Here is a 20,720-nt window from a genome sequence, read left to right as displayed (position 1 = left end):
GAAACTGAAAAATATCAAACTAGAAGATGATCTAAAGGCAGCCTAAGATATCATTCAGGCACTTCAAGAAAATCTTACTATTTCAAGAAACAAGAGAAGAGAACTTTGTGAAAGATGCAAAATGAGAATGATGAAAAAGAAACTCTTAATGATATGATAAACAAGGTGAAACAAGAGAACATGACAACAAAGAATGAGATGCGGGATATGACTATGAGATTTTGTAAAGAAATTGAACATAGAAAGAAGAATGAAGAAGATTTGACCAGAAGACTAAGTGATGCTGCAAATGAAAACACAAGACTCAGTTTTGAAAATGATTTGTTGAAGACAGACCTGATGCACACTCAAAATGACTCAAATGAACTGACGAGGCAGAAAGAAGTCTTAGAAAGAGAACTAGATACTGCAAATCAACATAAAGAGAAATTCAAGAAAAGCTCAAAGGAACTTGGTAACTTGCTGAAGAATCAAAAACTAAAGGTGACACTTCTAGAATTGGCTTTGAAGTTGGTGAAAGCTCTGGTACTCCAAACACTCAGGATCATAGGAAACCGGTAAGGCAACCTAATGCTTATAAATTCAATGGAAAATGCTTTAACTGTAATAAGTATGGTCATAGAGCAAATGAATGTAGATCTAGAAATTATCAGAATATCAACACACCCACCGGTCAATGTTCAAAATGCAACAAAGTTGGTCACAACTCTGAAAATTGTAGAATGAATGTGAGATGTTATGTTTGTGGAAGATTTGGACACCTATCTAATCAATGTAGAACACATACCGGTATAGGTTATGGGAAAGCTATTCAGAAGAATAATGTGACTTGTTATGCATGTAACAAGATTGGGCATATTGCAAAATTCTGTAGAAGTAAAGGATCACTAGCAGACAACAAAAGTTCTAGCTTGAAAGGTAAAGAAAAAGTTGAAGAGGTTAAGCAAGAATTCTCAAAACAATGGATTAGAAAGTCTGACCTAAATATTGCTGGGAATACTCCTCCACCGATAGAACCAATCAACGCTTCACCGGCAGGACAAAGTGATGCTTCACTAGCAGGACAGAGTAATACTCCACCAGCAGGAATCTCTTCATCAAATTGAAGAAAATTTTCTTGAGGGTTTGGCAATCAATGAGACATATGCTATAATTCCCTCGATTAATGGTGAGAAGTTGGAAATTACTTCTATACCGGCAGACAATGTTAAGTGGCTACTTAACTGACATACATTAAATGTGGTAGATGGCAAATAAACTGTAGTACCCCTGCCCCAATCAATTTCTTATCTTGGTTTATTCTTGGTTAGTGTATCTTAATATAATGATTATAGTCAGATGTTTGATTTAACGCATAGCTGTTGATGTGGGTCCCACACTAGTTGTATGCAAGTTGTTTAGTGTTCCTATTTCGTGGTATTTAATATCGGGCTAACGCTTTCATTAAATTTTATATATGTATGCATGTATGACTCTTGGTTGTAGGAGATTTCAGGTACAATGCCGCATGAGTGCAAGGTTCGTCTTCACCTGGATTTGCAGGTTTGAGTGTACCTCTTTAATCCTTAGAGTTGGATTAGGTGGTCGTAAGACCCTAGTCGACCTTAGTCGTGCTCAAGTGAGCATCGTCAGTCGTCGTCGGTGTTCCCTTTTTGTTCGGGTTTGCGAGTCGTCTGTTTGGTTGACCTTCTCGGTTTGCGTGCTTGGTGTGTATGGTTAAATTGATTAATTAGTCCTTAGTAATTATTTTGATTAAATATGTATTCGTGCATTAGAGATTAATGGACTTGATTAATCGGGATTTCGTTATGCGATTATCGTTGATATTGGATTGCTCGTTTTAAATTGGGAGCAAGTTCAATTTAAATAGTTAATTTAAATATTAAATGCATTTTGGATATGCTGTTGAAAAGAAAGTTTTGTATTTAAGTGCAATAGATTTAATTGTATTCTGTTGGCTTTTTAAATTAGAAAGGTTAAATTGAATTAAATGAGAAAAATCAATTTTTAATTGGAAAGCAATTTAATTGTTGATATAGTTAGAAAAGAATTAATTTTTGAGAATTAATTTTAAATAAAAATTTTAATTCCCAAAAATGGAATTTTGGTCAACTCTTCCATATAACCTAAATTTTGGGAAATTTTTAGGGATGGACATTTTTTGGAAAATATGGGGTTGGAGAATGTTTTTGGAGGAAATTTGGGGATTTTGGAAGGATTTTGGCTGGGAGCTTGCAGGTTGGGGCTCTCCTCTGATCTTGCCAGGATTGCTAAATCAAGTAGGCCTCTGGTTATTTCTTGGTTTCTTGCATAAAGAAAATCATTTTGGTGTTTATGAAAATCTGGTTGAAGTTTAAAAAAAAAATAGGGATTAAATGAAAACCAAATTTGGGGTTTTGTTGTTCCTCAATCTATTTTGGATGTTGAAACCCATTTGTGTTTGAATCCCCCTTGTGTTTGGAAATGATGAATGCCATTAAAGAAATGTCATACTAAATCATTGTTCTTTTAAACCAAATTTTTTTTTATTAAATCAAAATTTCTATTCATTCTTTGGTGTGGCGTTTTTGTTAATTCCGAACTGTGGAAGTTTTAAAAAAAAGGGGGTCTGTTAATAAAAACTCGGGGTTTGGGGTTTGGAGGGTGGGGAGCGGAGCTCCACCCGCCTCCTCCTCCCCTCCCCCGCTCGTCCCTCGCATCTTTCCCCATTCACGACATCTGTCCCCCGCTCTTTCCCCGCTCGCTGTGGCTGCGGACACACTGCGGTGGCCGCAGGGGCCGCGGTGGCCGCAAGGCACCGCGGGACTTGCAGGCACCACAGTGGCGCCGCCGCGTAGGTTCTTCCTGCGGCTAGGGTTTGGGCGCCCAGCCATCCGTTGGGAGGTGGGCCCCGCCTTCACCCTTTTTAAATGCTTTTTTTTTTTTAAATTAGTTTATAAAAATGTTTTTTTTTTATGTATTCTTTTTTTTTATTCAAAAAAAAATGCATATAATATTTAATGTTATTTTAATGTTAAGATATTTTAATGTTAAGTTGTAATCAGATTTTAATTGTGATTAAGTTGGCATAATCATGATTAGTGATAATTTGATATTAATTAATTTTATAATGGAATTTATAGGTTAATTATTATTCAATTCCATTTTATGACTTATGCACTTTTTCTAATTAAGTTCTAAAATTGTTAATTTCGTCATCGAATAATGATTGGTCATATTTTGGACTAATCTTGGATTAATGAATTTATACCTTACCTTCTAGCTGATTAGAGCATTTGGCTAATTGAGGTAGTATTGTTTAAAAATAAAATAGAATATTATGTTATTGAAAAATTGTTGATATATGATATAATTACTAATTGATGATGTTAAATATTATTCTAGAACATATCATTTGAGTAATCGAGAAGTAAGTGAGATATTTTATCGTTGGATATTTGAATTTAAACGATGTACTTTTGGGAACTTAATTTAGTATCATTTGGGAAATTGTTTAGTTTCTGATATTCTCATTTAGTAAAATGAATGGTTAATTTATATTTTTCCCTTGGTTTGAGAAATAGTCTATGGTACTATTGTAGATTGTGGTATTGTACTCACCTGGTAACGGTGATTTCCCGTCAATGTTATTTTGAAAACTTAGATCAATCAGCGAATTGGATCAACTGTTATGCTTAAATCAATTTGAGAAAATATTGTCTTTTCTGATTATTGCCTTTGCGAGTTTAATTTCTATATTCGCCTTTAATATGAAATGGCAAGAGTGCTTTGTGTGATAGGTCCCTGTCGTATGGAATGATTTGGGGTACCTGTTTCAGTCCTCAGTTCCGAGTTGACTATTGTGTTGTGGTAGTGTCGTATTTGGTCATATCCCTTGTGTGGGTGTCGATTGATGATTCATGGTTGACCTTAGTCGGTCAGGTCTCTAGTGAGAGTACCATCTGTTAGTATACCTCTTTGAGTCGTGTTTGACCAGATGTTTGTTTCTCCCTTCTTGAACTCCGTTCGTTTGACCATGTCTATTCCTTGGCTTTTGAGTTCGTCCGAGTTTAGTCTAGTGTCGTATGGGAAAGTGGCTTTCGATTGGGGGCCGCACCCAAAGTGGCTGTTGGGTAACCCATCGAAAGTGAGTCTAATAAGTGATAACCTATCAGTAGATTAGAATGTAATCCCTAAGTAAGATAATGTGCCTCACACATGGGACGAGTGCTAACATAGACTCGACATGCTGTGAGAAGGCCTGAAATGGCAAACCACCATCCTTGTCTTCACGAGAGGATGTGTGGGTCCACATGAGGCTTGGATGGGCCGGAGGCTCGGATTAGGTTGCCAGGGTAACCTAGTGTATGGGACCGGGACCTATGAAGACCTGCCATGGTAACCGTACCAGGTTGTGTGATGACACTTGTCCCTACGTTCGCTAGTGTGTTGTCGTTTGTCCTGTTAGGAGTACTTTGGTCAGTCATCCTATTGTCTTTGCCCTTGTGAGTACCTAGTTTCATGTTAGACCTTGGGTGGTGATGGCTCAGTTTTGTGGATGCTCCAATGGACCTTTGTTTTAGCTTTGATTATGTTCAGCTGGATCCTTTTCTTTTCAGGGATCGTTTATGTATTATTGACCGATGTGGTCGTTTGTATATTGTTTATATTTCGCCTTGGTGGCCGGATTGTTATGGTGTAACCTCATGTATTCTTAACTTTATTAATTATCAGAGGGGTCTTGCAGTTGAGCAGACCCAGAGATGTAGCCCTTTAGGGGTGAACTCCGAGATCATTATGGTGTTATGTGATGTTATTCTCTTATGTTTCCTTTATTCAGCTTTATCATGTATGATTAGCTTATGTTAGAACGTATAAGTGGATAAGATGGAATTAACTTTAAATGCTTTTATGCAGTCCTTTCTTGAATGCCATTTTGATCGAATGCCTAAGTGGTTTAGATGAGATTTATCGTAGATGCATGTATGCAATCGTCTTTTAAATGCAATAAATTGGAATATAAAAAAATGTAACTTAGAGTAATGGAATATATATTCAGTTGTTGTTAAGGAAATTTAGTATGCTTGAAAGATCTCATATGTTTATGATGAAATTCTAGTGTGTTAGAATATTAGATGTATGGCTTGTAATTTTAAATGAAAGCTTGAATGAAGATTATGAATAGATCTTAATGGATGAATCTTTGCTTGTGTTTTATATTTCCATCTTTTGAAAGAAATTATCCTAAGTAAGAATTATCTCGTTATTAAGGTAATCAGCTTATTGGACTAATTGTGTGAGTTAAGTGAATTGTGAAATTTAAGTAATCTCGTTGGGAAACTTCTTAGGTGTTAGTTGATGTCTTCCGCTATGTAATCTGAATCTTTGATATCTTGTTGTATCTTTGTGGTGTAACTTTAAAAAAAAATTTATTGCACTCTATTCTTGTGTTTTGGCTTATCCCTTCGAGGTTTCCTGGCGGGGCATTACATTTGGTATCAGAGCCCATGTTGCAAACATTGGGATCTCTGGTGTCGCGTGTGGCCTCTTTTGGTGTGAGGTGTATCGACCTTATGTGTATGCTTGTCCTCCTTTTGCATGTGAGTGATTTAGCAGACCAGAACTTGTGTGTAACGTGTGTGTTCACACCTTGTTCTCACCTTCTTGATGTTGGTGTTTGAGTGTGTATATGTGAATTGTGTGCTTATTGATGTCTGGGTCTACGATTACTCTTATTTGGAAAGAGAGTCGTATGTACCTTCCTTTTTTAGTGTTGTACACTTTAGACTAATCCATTTGGGTTGGTCAGTGCTTGTCTGGAATCTGGAAGTGCGAATTGTGTTTGTTTAAAATTATGATCTAGCTTAGTGTTGTCCATTGGAAGGACTAGTATGGAAATTATTGAATGCTTATTTTGTAGAAAATTAAATGATCATCACCATTCCTCTCTCTCTCTCTCTCTCTCTCTCTCTCTTTCTAGGAATTAAAATGATTAGGATATGTGTAATTATCTCTGAATTGAGTTTCTTGTTTGCTAGAGAAAAGGGTGTGACTTCTTGAACCCTTGTGTGAGCCTTATGACGCTTATGTTTTTAGATTATTAAGGGGCTATGGGTTTTAAAGTTCATATTGGTTATTGGGAGAAAACTGTATGTGTACGTTTAAAGAATTCTCCATGTGTATGTTGTAGGAGTAGCATGATTAAATTTTATCTTAGTAAGGTGCATTACTATGCGAATAGTTGAATTATGTGAAACTGCTTGGTTTGTAGAAGAAGTATTAAAAAGAGCATGTTATTGTAGCTTCGAGAGAGTATTAATGTGTTCCCTGAAAGATTGTCTTATGTGTTTCATTAAACCAGTTTGATTGAAGATTTATTTAAGCAAATGCTCCATTGAACTTGCTTTTGAATATGTGTAATTACATTATTATGTTTAGAAAGTGCAAATGAAAAGCTTGTTTGATGTGCATGCATTAAGATGTATTATTTAGTTGATAGCTCCTCGCTTACCTTTTTATCGTAATTTGATTTTAATAATAGGTTGCAAATTATGACATGTGTCTGTTTTGTATTAAGTATAAGAGAGTGTTCTCAAGAGGTCTGGTGTTATCGGAAAGATTGCCTGTCTTGATCTCTGTTTTGTTTGGAAAACTATAACCTCCTGTTGCAACCATAATTATTGGAAATGTTTTGTTAGGCTGATTGTCATCCTTCTTAACGATAGCGAAATGAAAACCGTGTAATTAAAAATGATAGGCTTATAGTGAGAAATTTTTGTGTATAGTGTGACCTTGATTGACCTTGTGTCTTTGTAAGAAACAGTTTGATTATCAAACTCTCTTTCCCTTCTCTTTGCCTAATCATAAGATTTTTAGAAATGGTATTAAAGAATGCATTGATTTAAATAGAATGTTTATAAAACATGTGAAATTGTATGTTTGCATTTGGCTTCATAGTGATAGATGAAAGTCCTCTTTGAGAAAAGAATTTGCTTAGCTAGTAATTTAGTTACGAATGCTTAGTGAAATTTAAGAAAGATATAGGAATGATGTTATTTCCTTATGTAATTGTGAATTGTTAATAATTTCAGTACTTGAATCTAGAGTAAACTTGATTCAGTTATTTATATAGAAAGCATAATTGAAATCTTCCTGGAATAGATGTTAGCGTACTAAAAAGTACTCCCCGTAAATGTGACTAAACCAGTACTGGTGTAATTGTTTGTATTGTAAGAAACCAGTGCTTATTATATGTGCCCATGGGTTGGTGAAGTAATCAACCATGGAAGATATGTTGCTTATGAGTATGGGAAACCATACTGTTTATGTGATGTTGCTTATTTGTTTCCCTGCTGAGTACCCAACCTCGGGTAGTGGGTAACTTAGTATGTTAAGGGGTAGTATTCGAAGTAACCGTTCCTTGAATAGTATGGATTGGTGTACGAGTAATGTCGGCGCGAAGCGACTTTAGCTTCTCTACTTCGAGGAATGATATAGTTGTACTATTAAACTGTATCAAGGTGTACTCAATACTTTCCCTTTGATGAATCTATTTATAGGTTTATGTGTGTCAACCTATTCCTCTCCTTTATTTGAGCATTTCGATGGTGATTCTTGTGTATAGTGATGGTGTAATTTGGAGGATCCTTTGCCTTGTCTTCATGAAAGGTAGGTTTATTCGCATGTGCTGCCAATTAGTATGTGTTGGTGGGCATGTGGGTGGACCCTAGTCATGTATACCTCTGACTTACGACGAGTATCCTTCTAGATACGTCGCTATGTGGGATGTGACCTGCACGTGCTTTTTCCGTGAGGTACACTACCATGCGGGATACGTCCATTGTGTGTTTTCTCCACTTGGGGTATTGCCATGCCACGTGACGACGTGATGCGGGGTGATGTCGAGGTGCACACCGCCATGCCATGTGGGTAGTGTGACTATGTCGCACCACATGATGAGCTACTGCAATAGCTAGTCAGTTGTTCCTTCCTTCCTCGTTGGTGGCTAGATGTTAGTCACACAGTGACGTTATGTGCAGTTGTGATATTCTTATTATTTCTTTGGGGATCAACAATTTATTTTACTTTGACTTTGAAGGTTTAGCCACGATCTTGTGATCTTTTGCACTTTTGATTTGGTGTTGAAATTCTGGATTATTTTCTTACCTTACTGTTGGAATTGATGATTTATTATCTTTATTCATCTGTACTTTGGTGGCTAAACTGGTTTATCCTTATTGTTTTCGTATGCTGGTCTTGTGTTGAAATGTGAAATTCCTCTCCATAGACGTATGATACGGATTTGGTAGAGTGTGTGCGAGGAAGTTGATGTAGGGAACCTTGAGGGTGGGGGTATGTGAGGCTGTGATGCAGCTAGGATCCACTACCTACCTATGTGTGGTGACTATCTCTTGGAGGCTAACCACCTTGCTCAACAAGGGATATTCACAAAGGTCTTGTATGGAAGGTAGCACCGGTATTGTGTGCCTAGCACCATCGAGCCTTTGAGTGAGATATTGGGTATTTATGATCATATTGTTGTTCTAAGATCAGGCATAGAGATGCTGATCGTGCATGTTACCTTTGACCGAGCATTAGACATGCTCACATGTGGCCTTTTGAGTTATGCATTCCAGTTATGTGGATGGTTATTATTTGTAACATGGAGTAAATTGTGTTATCTTGTCACTATGTTATGGGACATAGTCTTTGGAAAGGTTTTTATATGTCTGGCAAGTGTAAACAATTGAGTTATTTATGTTGCTCTTAATTCATGAAAGTTAATTTGGTTGTAGAAATTGATATTTTAAGCTAGTTCTATTCAATAAAATGTTATGATAAAGATGTATTGGTAACAGAAATTGGTCATGATGCCATGTTTTCTTGTCATTTTTGATAGATGATTATGGTAATTGTTGTTTACCTCCTTGTAATGCTTTAATTTGGTGTAATGAAAGGAAGAAAGTTCTTGTATCTCTCCTATGATTATTGATAATTCCTAGAATATTTTAAGGAATGTATGGTTTTAGATGTAGCTTGCCAATGGATAATGGCATTTGTAAAGGATTTTGCAATAATATTTCATTTGATTATAGAAAGATTTCTATGTGCAATTTGATCTTTGTTGAATGAGTTTCAGGGTTGATGCGTATGACATGTTCTCCATCTAGCCTTACGACTTCCAGGAGTAAGTTGGAACCTAGGGGGGGAGAATGTAGTACCCCTGCCCCAATCAATTTCTTATCTTGGTTTATTCTTGGTTAGTGTATCTTAATATAATGATTATAGTCAGATGTTTGATTTAACGCATAGCTGTTGATGTGGGTCCCACACTAGTTGTATGCAAGTTGTTTAGTGTTCCTATTTCGTGGTATTTAATATCGGGCTAACGCTTTCATTAAATTTTATATATGTATGCATGTATGACTCTTGGTTGCAGGAGATTTCAGGTACAATGCCGCATGAGTGCAAGGTTCGTCTTCACCTGGATTTGCAGGTTTGAGTGTACCTCTTTGTAGCGTCATAAATTGTACACACTTGCTAGGGTGGTACAATTTCACACCTAGTTTAGCACCTGCCTTGGCGCATTTTGCATTTTGCATTGCATTTCCCTTTAGCACTTAATTAATTAAATTAATTAGGTCTAGGGTTCTATTTTATCATTTCATCATCATTAAGTTGGGCCCTTTTCATTAAAGTGTGCCCCTTTCATTTTATTCTTCCAATACATCATTTAATCAAAAACCTTAATTAGGTCCTATTTTGAACTTGGGGGCTTGATTTCGAGGGTCAAAACATCTCGAAATCAGCTGTAACTTCGGGATTCTCTCTAAAATCATCATATCCGATGGCCCTGAAAATTTGGTGAAAAGTTGTCGGGACCATGGCGCCCGGAGTGCACATGGTCCCGGACATTTTTCCCGAAATTTTAGGAGCGCGATCCAATCATAAAATAAAGCTTAACCCCAAGAAATTGGCGGGATATTCAATCTCTAGGTCGGCCAAAAGTTGAAATTAAGACCTAGGGTTTCATACATAAGAGCTCTCTTTCTTCATTTGAAAGGATCCGATTTTTGGTTTCAAGGGCCTTCTATGCAGTGAAAGAGCAGATCTTTGAAGACTTCAATAACATTCAACATCCATCCATCAAGCATTCATCAATTTCATTCATTTAGGGCTTGGGAGACATTGAAGAATAATAGGAGATTACCGACTGAAGATTGGCTTGTACTCCTCCCTTGAGGGTTGGGTATGATTTCATGTTGTTTTCATGTCTTTGCATAAGCTTCAATATATCCTTTATTCATGCTTTAGATCACTTTGCATCTTGATTTAGAGCATTTACATTATCAGTTATAAGCAATTAGGGTTTACTTTCTAGGTTGCTCTAGTTTGCTTTCTTGCATTTAAGGACCTTGCACACACACTAGGTCTGCACACACAATACATTTTACAATACAACTTGGCTATTCATGGAGGTGGAAATCACTAAAGCGGGGGTTTGACTAAGGCAAAACCCTATATAGCCGCCCAAAACACCTTTTCAGATATAAGTGTAGATTTCGGGATTCAGACGACGCCGCAAGTTGCAGATCCGAAAGAAGCAGACAGAGACAGAACTTCACACCAAGTTTCAGAGCAGAAGACCAGGATAGGGGCGTGGGGCGCCCTGGTCCTACTAGGATAGGGGCACTGGGCGCCCTGGTCCTCCTGACAGACAGCATTCTCAGCATTTTTGACAGCTTTTCCAGAGTGCAAAACAGCTGTTTCTGGAGCAGTTTTAGGGGTAGAATCAGGACAGTGGCGCCCACGCCCCCATCCCGAACATTTTCAGTCAGATTTAAACTCCGGGTATGCATTTACATTCTTGTCTTGTCCTTGTGTTTACAGCTTTCCATTATTTAAGTTCAATTCTGCAAATCTTGTTATTAGTTCATACTTGCACTTTGGGGTTTGGGATTGAACTTGCATCATTTTATCTTTCAATTACAACAAAGGAATAGAAATCCTAATAGGTAGCCCGTGGCTCTCTCTTCCACAAAAAGAAGTAGCCAATTGTGTGATACCTCTAGGCTCTTTCGTATTCCACAAATGTGTGATTGAAGGTGAGATTAGGGCATGTTTGCTTAGTGTCACTTTTTCCCCTACACATTTTGGTGAACCCGACGTGAATCTATCATTGCTTCCTCTTGCATTGCATTTGTTAGATCTAGATCTAGATTTAGTGTGTTTTCATTTCATTTTCATAAAAAAAAAAAAAAAAAAAAAAGTGTGTTTCTTTGCATTGTGTGTTTAAAATTTTATGCAATTTCAAAATGTCATATTTTTATTTGCAAGATGTTCATATTTGTGATGATTATGAGTTAGATGAAGCTTTAGATGAATTTTTGAAACCTAAATATACCAAACCTTCATTTTACCAAAAACTCATAAACATTGTTACTATGCCATTTCGTTGTGATGAGAAAGATAAGTCGAATGATTCCTCTCAAGGGTACATTCCTATCAGCTCTTCCACTAAATCTAGTAACATGGTTGTTTTCAATGATCCCCTCTATGAAGAGATATCTCCTTTTGAATCAAAAGATAAACCTTTTAATAGATATGATCATGCTTTGTTGAATGATGCCCTTGATGCCTTTGTGTCCCCTAAAAAACACTCCCTTCATGAGGATCCTTTTGTGCAAGAAGATGACATTATCCCTACATTTCCTAGTGATGGCCTTTCCTTTTCCAACAAAATTCCCACTAGAGATGATGAATTAATGATAAATGCTTACCCTTCTCCTAAAGTTGGTCTTACCCATAAGCATCCCTTAGAGAAAGAAGATGAAATAATAAGCAATTTCCTTAATTCTCTCTCCCCTTTTGAACATATTTTGAGGAAAGAGGATGAGTTTAACACATCTATTGATGCTCTCCCTCCTAAGGATGAGTAATTAATAAACAATGTTATCTCCTCTCCCGAAATTGACAATACTTCAAACATTCCTTTCAACAACCTCACTATTTGGGATGAACCATTAGAAGAAGGTGTTGATTATTCTCTACCCTGTGAGAGAACCCTAGCCAAAGGGGATGAAGTCAAGATTAAAAACTCCCTTGAGAGTTTCTCACCTTCCTTGAATCTCAATTATTCTCCCTTTAAAAATAAAGCATCTCCCTCTCCTCAACTTGGTTCTACTCATATGGAAACCCTAGTTCAAAGCAAAATGGTTAACATCTCTTTCAAAGATCTCCCTCTCAAAAGTGAGACTTTAGAGAGTAATGTTGATCCTTCTCCTAGAGAGTTCATTCCCCATGTAGATCCTTTGATGATAGAGGATGATATGACCTTTCCTAGTATTACTCTTCCTACTAGAATATCAATGCCTACCCCTTGTCTCTCTCCTAAAATTGATTTAATCTGTGATAAGATTTTAGTGCAAGAGAAGACTATCAATAATTATTCCAACACTTTTGTTCATTCCTCTAAACTATCCTCAATCAATTTGATACATGTGAATGAAACACCTAACAAACCTCTCTTCACTGTCCAAGGTGCTTGTCCTTCTCAAAATTCTCAACCTTTAAATAAGCCTATCTTAGTGGTTCAAGGTGGTTATGCTAATGATTCTTTTTGCACGCCTAAGACACCTATTATTACTGTGCAAGGAGGTTATTCTACTAAGAGCCCTTATGAGTATGCTAAGCAATTGACTAGAGAGAGTTATCATGCGGTTGCCCATACTTATAATACTAGAAACAATAGGCAACCTAATCCTCCTCCAGTTATCCCAACTTCACTTCCTCCTTCCCAACCTATTCTTCCCCAAGCTCCACGTATTTCACAAGTTCTTGGTAAGGAATATGATCTCATAGAACAACTTAAAGCTACCCCTGCTAAGATATCCCTTTGGGATTTGATCCAAACTTCTTCCGCTCATCATGGAATGTTACAAGATGCCTTGAAAGATTTGAATGTTCCTCCACCTAATACATCTAGTAATATAGTGTCTTTGGTTAACTCTATGATGAATCCTAAAGCTCAAATTGTGTTTACTCAAGATGAGTTGCCTACTAGTGAAATTCAACATCAATATGATCCCTTGATGATTGTGGTTATCATAAATGACACTGCTATAAGACGAACACTGGTAGATAATGGTTCTGGCCTTAATGTGTGTAGCATTAATCTATTGCATAAGATGAATGTGGATACATCCCTTATTGAGCCTGACTCTCATCCCATTCGAGGCTTTGATAACGTGGCTAAGTCTTCATTAGGTATTATCACCTTACCCATCACAGTGGGACCTGTTACTTTGCCTACTCCTATCCATGTTATGTCGGGAAATCTAACATACAACTTGTTATTAGGGAGACCTTGGATTCACGGTATGCAAGCTGTCCCCTCTACATTGCATAGACAAGTTAAATTTATTTATAATAATAAGACTTATACCTTGATAGGTGATACTAATTTTCAAACTTGTTTGCAAACATCTACTTCCAAAGGGAGTTCTTCTAAGCCTTCCTCTTCTAGTAATGACTCGTTAAACAAGATACCTATGGATGAATCATCACTCTCTGATAATCAAAATTCTTTGGATGAGTCTGAAGCTCCTGAAGAAGATCCTTCTCGACTTGAATATACGCATAAAAAGGCTTTTGATCCTGAGAAGGTTCTCGCAAAAGACGATTGGGGATCTCTTGACTTTAATCCCACCTTTGTAGGTGAGTATAGGGTTCCTCCTAGAGAGTTTAAAGTTAAAAAGAAGGAAGACACTAAAAATCAATCAATCTTACCTGAACCTATGAGCAATAATTTTGTGGCCGCTTCTCAAACTTCTTCTCCTCACACCTCTAATTATGAAGAGTTTGATTCTTTGTCTTATGAAAAACCACCTTCTCTTCCTGAAATGGCTGATCGTTATGGTCGTGGTTTTCGCATTTTTGCTAAGCATGGGTATCATGGAAATGGTTGTGGCGCTCATGAACAAGGGATAAAAGTTCCTCTAGAGACTAATTTTCACAATTATGCCTTTGGACTCGGCTATAATCCCTGCAAACGTACCAAAGCATCTAAAAGACCATCTCTCAATGTGAATGCTATATTTAGTAGTGATGATGATCTCACTTCAACTAAATCATCTTCTACTTCTATCAACTCTCATTCCCCTCATAAGGAAATCTTGGCAATGAACAAATCTCTTTATGAATCCCCTCAAATTTCTAAATCCACTTATGAATCTTTATCTCCTATTCATCATAAAGTCCTTTCCTCTAGGGATAAGGCTCTAATAAATTACACTCATCCCTCTTCTAAGATTTCATGTGACTTTTCTTCTTCAATTTTCATCATTTTATACATGTTTTTGATCTCACTTATAGTTGAGCATTTAACATGTCATATTCAAATACCTCATTTAGTCTATCATGTCTTTAAATAACATTAATGGCTATTATGTTGCTCATCATTATGTGACATTGGTAGCTCATTTACTGGGGGCTCATTGTCATTCATGATGGTACAATTTCAAGTGCAATCATATTTTTTTGAAGCAACATAATAGCCTAATTTTCTTGTTCCTATGGGGACAAGAGTGATTTCATACATCTCTTCTTTTGCTTATGTCCAAATCTCTCCCTAGAAGATTGTGTAAGTCCTTCTCATTGTCCTTATCCTTGGGAAGCAATGATCTTTCCTTATTTTTATCTAAGGATCGACTTTTTCCTATTTTGTGGATGGTGTGGACTTTATTACTTGATGTTATGCCTTGTACGCATTTGTTGTCGTTTGTTCAAGGATTCTCTCTTACAAGAGGTGTAAGTCCTTGACTACAACCTCTTTTGCACTTGGTAAAATACATCCATAATGAATTCACTCTCCCAATTGGGTTAAAAAGAGCATCATCTTTTATTAAGAATCACTTTCACCTCACAAAAGAAGGAAGTATTGCATTCTTATTCTCTTCTTTGTATTATTCTAGAAGATGTTATATTTGTCTAAGACAATTCCTCTCGAGGATAGGTGTCTTTTGTACAAAGATCTCTTCTCCTCTAAGGATCTCCTTTACACATACTACAAGATATCCCTTTTCAATTATCTTATGCTTGCTTAAAGAGTGCAAAACTCTCTTGCTTGGATCTACGACATTGTTGCATTTTTGGGGTATCTTCTTTTGTGATGAAGGTAGGCATCCTTGTTCTACTTTGCTTATGATATAAACATTACACTTTTTGAGCAATGGGTCATTCTCGAAAATAGAGCACAGGCTCTTAGAGCGAGATGTCTCCATTTTTTTCTTTTATGCAAGGTGATTATTCTCGGAACCAGAGCACAAACTCTTAGAGCGAGATGTCACACTTTTGTACTATACATATATAGGTTGTAGCATACTCGGGCATAGACTCCTATGAGATGCTTCTAACCTCACTTACACACACATGCACGAGGTTGAGTGGAACTAGCGGCATAAGGCTAGACTTTCTCACTCTCCTCCCTTACATGGATCACCTAGACAGACTCTAGGGGCTAGTTTTCCATGTCCTTTTTCCCATGGATCACCTAGACAAGATCTAGGTGCGAGAAGTCCATGTTTACATCCTTCATCTTGTGTTAGAGAACTCTCAAATCCTCACACTCTTTGTTGTGTTGAAATTGAGATGTAGTCCTCTTTCTTACCAAATGATTCTCCATTAGTTTTTGATCTCATATCAAATCTTCTTGTGAGCATTTGTCATCAATATTCTTTAACAATTCGAAGTGGTAAACATGATACCCTGTTTCAACTCACTAAAATTAGCAAGCCGAAACAGGGGGGGGCATATAGCTACCCTCGAATTTTCATCACCTTCCTTAGTAAGCATTAGGTGATTTTGTGATCTAACGTGTGTTTTGTAGGGTGCGGTTCCTAACTGTGTACTGCAGATACCGCTGGGGGCTTCGTTCGATAGACTTATGGATATATCCTTTTTCAAATAATGTTTACTTTTCTGTACTTTAGCTTGCATATGCACGTAGTGTTCATATGACCGCTAAAGTGGGGGCTAAATGTAGCGTCGTAAATTGTACGCACTTGCTAGGGTGGTACAATTTCACACCTAGTTTAGCACCTGCCTTGGCGCATTTTGCATTTTGCATTGCATTTCCCTTTAGCACTTAATTAATTAAATTAATTAGGTCTAGGGTTCTATTTTATCATTTCATCATCATTAAGTTGGGCCCTTTTCATTAAAGTGTGCCCCTTTCATTTTATTCTTCCAATACATCATTTAATCAAAAACCCTAATTAGGTCCTATTTTGAACTTGGGGCTTGATTTCGGGGGTCAAAACATCTCGAAATCAGCTGTAACTTTGGGATTCTCTCTAAAATCATCATATCCGACGACCCTGAAAATTTGGTGAAAAGTTGTTGGGACCATGGCGCCCGGAGTGCACATGGTCCCGGACATTTTTCCCGAAATTTTAGGAGCGCGATCCAATCATAAAATAAAGCTTAACCCCAAGAAATTGGCGGGATATTCAATCTCTAGGTCGGCCAAAAGTTGAAATTAAGACCTAGGGTTTCATACATAAGAGCTCTCTTTCTTCATTTGAAAGGATCTGATTTTTGGTTTCAAGGGCCTTCTATGCAGCAAAAGAGAAGATCTTTGAAGACTTCAATAACATTCAACATCCATCAATCAAGCATTCATCAATTTCATTCATTTAGGGCTTGGGAGACATTGAAGAATAATAGGAGATTACCGACTGAAGATTGTCTTGTACTCCTCCCTTGAGGGTTGGGTATGATTTCATGTTGTTTTCATGTCTTTGCATAAGCTTCAATATATCCTTTATTCATGCTTTAGATCACTTTGCATCTTGATTTAGAGCATTTACATTATCAGTTATAAGCAATTAGGGTTTACTTTCTAGGTTGCTCTAGTTTGCTTTCTTGCATTTAAGGACCTTGCACACACACTAGGTCTGCACACACAATACATTTTACAATACAACTTGGCTATTCATGGAGGTGGAAATCACCGAAGCGGGGGTTTGACTAAGGCAAAACCCTATATAGCTACCCAAAACACCTTTTCAGATATAAGTGCAGATTTCAGGATTCAGACGATGCCGCAAGTTGCAGATCCGAAAGAAGCAGACGGAGACAGAACTTCACACCAAGTTTCAGAGCAGAAGACCAGGACAGGGGCGTGGGGCGCCCTGGTCCTGCCAGGACAGGGGCATTGGGCGCCCTGGTCCCTGGGATAGGGGCGTTGGGCGCCCTGGTCCCTGGGATAGGGGCGCTGGGCGCCCTGGTCCTCCTGACAGACAGCATTCTCAGCATTTTTGACAGCTTTTCCAGAGTGCAAAACAGCAATTTTCGGAGTAGTTTTAGGGGAAGAATCAGGACAGTGGCACCCACGCCCCCGTCCCGAACATTTTCAATCAGATTTTAACTCCGGGTATGCATTTACATTCTTGTCTTGTCCTTGTGTTTACAGCTTTCCATTATTTAAGTTCAATTCTACAAATCTTGTTATTAGTTCATACTTGCACTTTGGGGTTTGGGATTGAACTTGCATCATTTTATCTTTCAATTACAACAAAGGAATAGAAATCCTAATAGGTAGCCCATGGCTCTCTCTTCCACAAAAAGAAGTAGCCAATTGTATGATACCTCTAGGCTCTTTCGTATTCCACAAATGTGTGATTGAAGGTGAGATTAGGGCATGTTTGCTTAGTGTCACTTTTTCCCCTACATACTCTTTAATCCTTAGAGTTGGATTAGGTGGTCGTAAGACCCTAGTCAACCTTAGTTGTGCTCAAGTGAGCATCGTCAGTCGTCGTCGGTGTTCCCTTTTTGTTCGGGTTTGCGAGTCGTCTGTTTGGTTGACCTTCTTGGTTTGCATGCTTGGTGTGTATGGTTAAATTGATTAATTAGTCCTTAGTAATTATTTTGATTAAATATGTATTCGTGCATTAGAGATTGATGGAATTGATTAATCGGGATTTCGTTATGCGATTATCGTTGATATTGGATTGCTCGTTTTAAATTGGGAGCAAGTTCAATTTAAATAGTTAATTTAAATATTAAATGCATTTTGGATATGCTGTTGAAAAGAAAGTTTTGTATTTAAGTGCAATAGATTTAATTGTATTCTGTTGGCTTTTTAAATTAGAAAGGTTAAATTGAATTAAATGAGAAAAATCGATTTTTAATTGGAAAGCAATTTAATTGTTGATATAGTTAGAAAAGATTTAATTTTTGAGAATTAATTTTAAATAAAAATTTTAATTCCCAAAAATGGAATTTCGCTCAACTCTTCCATATAACCTAAATTTTGGGAAATTTTTGGGGATGGACATTTTTTGGAAAATATGGGGTTGGAGAATGTTTTTGGAGGAAATTTGGGGATTTTGGAAGGATTTTGGCTTGGAGCTTGCAGGTTGGGGCTCTCCTCTGATCTTGCCAGGATTGCTAAATCAGGTAGGCCTCTGGTTATTTCTTGGTTTCTTGCATAAAGAAAATCGTTTTGGTGTTTATGAAAATCTGGTTGAAGTTTAAAAAAAAATTAGGGATTAAATGAAAACCAAATTTGGGGTTTTGCTGTTCCTCAATCTATTTTGGATGTTGAAACCCATTTGTGTTTGAATCCCCCTTGTGTTTAGAAATGATGAATGCCATTAAAGAAATGTCATACTAAATCATTGTTCTTTTAAACCAAATTTTTTTTTTATTAAATCAAAATTTCTATTCATTCTTTGGTGTGGCGTTTTTGTTAATTCCGAACTGTGGAAGTTTAAAAAAAAAGGGGGTCTGTTAATAAAAACTTGGGGTTTGGGGTTTGGAGGGCGGGGAGCGGAGCTCCACCCACCTCCTCCTCCCCTCCCCCGCTCGTCCCCCGCGTCTTTCCCTGTTCGCAACGTCCATCCCCCGCTCTTTCCCCGCTCGCTGTGGCTGCGGACACACTGCGGTGGCCGCAGGGGCCGCGGTGGCCGCAAGGCGCCGCGGGACCTGCGGGCACCACAGTGGCGCCGCCGCGCAGGTTCTTCTTGCGGCTAGGGTTTGGGTACCCAGCCATCCGTTGGGAGGTAGGCCCCGCCTTCGCCCTTTTTAAATGCTTTTTTTTTTTAAATTAGTTTATAAAAATGTTTTTTTTAATGTATTCTTTTTTTTTATTCAAAAAAAAAATGCATATAATATTTTAATGTTATTTTAATGTTAAGATATTTTAATGTTAAGTTGTAATCAGATTTTAATTGTGATTAAGGTGGCATAATCATGATTAGTGATAATTTGATATTAGTTAATTTTATAATGGAATTTATAGGTTCATTATTATTCAATTTCATTTTATGACTTATGCACTGTTTCTAATTAAGTTCTAAAATTGTTAATTTCGTCATCGAATAATGATTGGTCATATTTTGGACTAATCTTGGATTAATGAATTTATACCTTACCTTCTAGCTGATTAGAGCATTTGGCTAATTGAGGTAGTATTGTTTAAAAATAAAATAGAATATTATGTTATTGAAAAATTGTTGATATATGATATAATTACTAATTGATGATGTTAAATATTATTCTAGAACATATCATTTGAGTAATCGAGAAGTAAGTGAGATATTTTATCGTTGGATATTTGAATTTAAACGATGTACTTTTGGGAACTTAATTTAGTATCATTTGGGAAATTGTTTAGTTTGTGATATTCTCATTTAGTAAAATGAATGGTTAATTTATATTTTTCCCTTGGTTTGAGAAATAGTCTATGGTACTATTGTAGATTGTGGTATTGTACTCACCTGGTAATGGTGATTTCCCATCAATGTTATTTTGAAAACTTAGATCAATCAGAGAATTGGATCAACTGTTATGCTTAAATCAATTTGAGAAAATATTGTCTTTTCTGATTATTGCCTTTGCGAGTTTAATTTCTGTATTCGCCTTTAATATGAAATGGCAAGAGTTCTTTGTTTGATAGGTCCCTATCGTATGGAATGATTTGGGGTACCTGTTTCAGTCCTCGGTTCCGAGTTGACTGTTGTGTTGTGGTAGTGTCATATTTGGTCATATCCCTTGTGTGGGTGTCGATTGATGATTCATGGTTGACCTTAGTCGGTCAGGGCTCTAGTGAGAGTACCGTCTGTTAGTATACCTCTTTGAGTCGTGTTTGACCAGATGTTTGTTTCTCCCTTCTTGAACTCTGTTCGTCTGACCATGTCTACTCCTTGGCTTTTGAGTTCGTCCGAGTTTAGTCTAGTGTCGTATGGGAAAGTGGCTTTCGATTGGGGGCCGCGCCCAAAGTGGCTGTTGGGTAACCTGTCGAAAGTGAGTCTAATAAGTGATAACCTATCAGTAGATTAGAATGTAATCCCTAAGTAAGATAATGTGCCTCACACATGGGACGAGTGCTAACATAGACTCGACATGCTGTGAGAAGGCCTGAAATGGCAAACCACCATCCTTGTCTTCACGAGAGGATGTGTGGGTCCACATGAGGCTTCGATGGGCCGGAGGCTCGGATTAGGTTGCCAGGGTAACCCAGTGTATGGGGCCGGGACCTATGAAGACTTGCCATGGTAACCGTACCAGGTTGTGTGATGACACTTGTCCCTACGTTCGCTAGTGTGTTGTTGTTTGTCCTGTTAGGAGTACTTGGGTCAGTCGTCCTATTGTCTTTGCCCTTGTGAGTACCTAGTTTCATGTTAGACCTTGGGTGGTGATGGCTCAGTTTTGTGGATGCTCCAATGGACCTTTGTTTT

This window comes from Cryptomeria japonica, chromosome 4, assembly GCF_030272615.1.
Source record: "Cryptomeria japonica chromosome 4, Sugi_1.0, whole genome shotgun sequence".
NCBI classification, from domain to species: Eukaryota; Viridiplantae; Streptophyta; class Pinopsida; order Cupressales; family Cupressaceae; genus Cryptomeria; species Cryptomeria japonica.
The sequence above is the reverse complement of the archived record's forward strand: the minus strand, read 5'-3'. Positions refer to the sequence as shown.